The sequence below is a fragment of the Brienomyrus brachyistius genome, chromosome 18 (assembly GCF_023856365.1).
Source record: "Brienomyrus brachyistius isolate T26 chromosome 18, BBRACH_0.4, whole genome shotgun sequence".
Lineage (NCBI taxonomy): Eukaryota > Metazoa > Chordata > Actinopteri > Osteoglossiformes > Mormyridae > Brienomyrus > Brienomyrus brachyistius.
The window spans coordinates 21,636,879-21,640,542 of record NC_064550.1 but is presented as its reverse complement, the minus strand read 5'-3'; the positions used below and the strand labels follow the sequence as shown (position 1 = coordinate 21,640,542).

The 3,664-nt window shown below is 42.4% G+C and overlaps 1 non-coding gene across 1 annotated transcript; it reads right to left on the bottom strand.

Moving 5' to 3' along the window:
• Nucleotides 1-278: 278 nt before the first annotated feature.
• Nucleotides 279-360, bottom strand: trnas-acu (transfer RNA serine (anticodon ACU)). Its single transcript has one exon. It is a non-coding gene; the product is annotated as a tRNA-Ser (tRNA).
• Nucleotides 361-3,664: the final 3,304 nt, after the last annotated feature.

The window sequence follows — 3,664 nt, the reverse complement described above, 5'->3', positions numbered from 1 at the left end:
GTGTTCAGTGAGTGAACAAAGGATTGCCTCCAAAATAATGCAAACACACAATTTATTTCCAATTAATTGTTGATCAGAAATACTACATACAAAAAAAATGAATATTCATACCACACTTTGAGGGAAAGTAATATATTCCAACAGTGATTTCTTTGTACTGTCGTGGATAATATAAAAACTTTATCATTCAACTTTTCTCTTACATTAGAGAGTGTCAGACAAGTATTCAATTCAAATAACTTTACTTGTCCCCGAGGGGCAATTAAAGGAGGAGAACTCGATGGGGATGGGATTCAAACCCACATGTGCAGAGCACAATGGATTAGTAGTCCATCGCTTTAATCACTCAGCCACCACATCATTTTAGTGCTGCCTGCTTTCACTTGAAGGTATAAATAACTTGCAGGTGAGCTGCCCAGGACACTCTTTAAAATTTAAGTTTCATCTCTAAGATGAGCAGCGAGGATTTTTACTCAGAAAGTTGAAAGATTCTTTCCCCCAGTTCTGCTGGGCAGGGGAGTCTTGTGTGATACAGGTTTCATCACAAGCTTCTGGCTGTCCTGCCTCACCAGCACTTAGCACAGCAATACCAAGCAGGGATAATTGGGACATTTGTACCCGCTAAAGGTCAGTCGAGATGCCAGTAGGAGGATCTCTGGCCTGGGTGGGGAGCCCATCTGTCTTGAATCATGACTAACGAAAAACGAGGCTGGGACAACTCATGTAAGCACGAAACACCATGTGGCAGAATGAAGGCCACTGGCTCAAGCATGGGATTCACCCAGTAAGAAGACGTCTCTATGTCATGCTTCCGCAGTCATGGTTACTCTTAATTATCCCACTCTCCCGAAGACCATTATTAGTGGTCTTGATATAATTGCTCTCTTTGTGGAGTTCGCATGTTCTCCCCTCATTGTGTGGGTTTAGTCCCACAATACAAAGACAAGCAGTTTTGAGAATTAGCATTTCCCATTGTGTGTGTGTGGTCTGTGGGGTAGTGTGTGTGTGTGTGTGTGTGTGTATGTCCCAAGAGGAGATACCCTTGCTCTGTGGCCTATGCTGTCTGGGATAGGCTGCAAGCCCCCGTCCCGCCCACGGCCCAAACAGAGACACACACACACACACACACACACACACACACACACACTAGCTTATCCTGGGTAAGTGAATGGAAGATGGATGGATATGTTCTTTGATGGGCTTAATGATGGATCTCAAATAGGGTGCAAAAAGCCCTGGTTATTTTTAAATACTTATGTAAACCATGTCACTGATATTTGATGCAACATCACAACGATAATGAAACATAAATCGATCCAGCAACTGTAATTATTTAGCTTCTCAACACACCTTAGTGCAGAAAGACACTTTGTCAATCAAGTGTGTCTAATGATCTACACCAGGTTACGGATTGGTTGTTAATAGGCTTAGTTTAGGAGTGCTAGTTTTCTTGTCATGATCAAAATGGCGGACCTCATTGGGCATGCATCCTCGTGCTTGGCGGTTTCCCTCCCTCCCCTTGGTGGCTGGTGGACCATGATATTGGAAATAGATGAACTGAGGTAATGCCCTTGCACCTTCACCTTCATGGCGAGCCTTTCTTGTATGATAAGGATTTGGACCGTCGCCATTTTATTGCCTTTAAGTATAGCCGAGTGTCCCATTTACGTTTGTCTCAAGTACTTCCAGGATGCTTCCTTAGTACAGAAGCATGGAATCACAGAATATAAATTCTGACCCAGTCGTGGCAAGATACAAATGATCGGATAAAGAGTTCCGCTTCAAATGAAGTGCCCTGGAGAATAATGATAAACACATGGTTGCAACATTCACAAAATGACAAAGACATTCGCTCTTTTTTTTTCCCACCTAAATAATGCCAAGATTAGTGGGCAGCTCTTCTGCCATAATAATTCTGGAGGGACACGGTAGCTTTCAGCTTGGCAGGAGCTGCCAAGTTTTGACTGCATAAGTGTATTTTGAACCGTTGACTCCTGGGAGTTCCGGCAAAACAGAACAAGATTTACTGGCCTTGTTTTGTGGCACAGACTATTCAAAGATCATACAGAAATTCATCTGCATTTGAACAGGGTTAAATAGATTGCACAATAATCTGAACACTAGTGTAGGAGTTGAGAATCGGAACATGACTGGTATGGACTGAAGTCACATATCGAATTAAGGCTCAAATAAATGTATCACAGGTTAGCTCGATATAGATCCTCATGCATAGAATGCCTCGTTAATAGATCTGCTAATTGGCTAGCCACCAAAACATGCTTCTTTATTCTGTTTCAAGGGCTTAACCACCCCAAGGGTAGAAGGGCCGCTGAGGGTGACAGCAGCATTACACACAATTAGACCAAAAGAGCTCTCTGTAAAACACAGAGGCCATTAAGCAGAAGTGGAGCCTTCGGATACACCTCAGTCATTCCTGCTTCACTTGCTATACTCGGCTGAAGTGGTTGGGTCAAGGTCATCGTGTTCTGGCAGAAAGTGCCGGAGTGCGACTGAATGTCATGGGTCATCCTATCCACTCCTAGTATCACTGTTTAGAAAGGAAAGTGTCCCCATTTCACAAAGGAAATGGTAAAGGCATACTTTACTTGGTTATTCCATAAAATCTCGAGCTCCGGGACATGTAGTCCAGTAGAACGCTTCGAAGAAGGTCAAGAAGGAGATGATTTCCTCAAACAGGTTTCAGGAAACAGTATCGGTGACGTTTTTCTGGCGTGTGTGACTCTGTTGGCTTTGTGTCTGTGGTAGGAAGGTGACCGGTTCACATACTTTCGTTGACTGGATGATTTCTCTCTTGGAACTGACTGATCCTGCTTTCCCAACTGTACATCTCTTGGCACAAAACAAAGCCAGGTAAAAACAGTGCACAGTGTGCATATTTACACGTAAGAATATGCTGGTTTATTAATGAATTTATAGGTGGTATACAGTCTCAGTGGATAGTAGTCTTACCTCATGCCTTCCGGGGGTGGGGGTTTGAAAGTGTCTGAAGTTTGCATGTTCTCCCCCATGGTTTCCTTCAGGTATTATTTTACAATATGCTGTACTGGATTTTAATACTGGCCTGCCAGTTGTGTATAGACCACAAAGGGAGGTAGCTGGCAAGGCTACTTTACTCCAGCGACTGGATGACGGATAAAACCTGAGACTGGCAGGAGGCTGCTACGTAGCCCAAGGCTCTTTCAGAGAAAAGTACGGCAAAATCAACATGGAAGGACCAAAAGTTATGCAGATGTATTATGCAAGAGCAGATCGATTTTTTGGCCACATTGCCTGGAGGTATGGATTTCGGTGGTCGGTTAACAGAAACCTTGATTAACTAAGAACATATTTTGAAAACCATACAGGCATGGATGTAATTAAAATTTTCAATAGATTTTCCGATAACTTCACTTGAGGGTACATGAATAATGTAGTAGTCCACACTTACTTAATACATTAATTAACCAGTAACTAAGTGTTTGTTACATAGTGATCCCAAGTTCATTCATCATTTAACAACCATTACAGTTCATGCATTTCATGGAGAACCCTCTATTAGTTCATGATTTGTTCTTGAGTAGTAGATAAATAGTTACTTGAGGAATTCATTTCTGCCCCCTCAAGTGGTCTTACTATTATTAACTAATTAGTTAAATGTCAACTA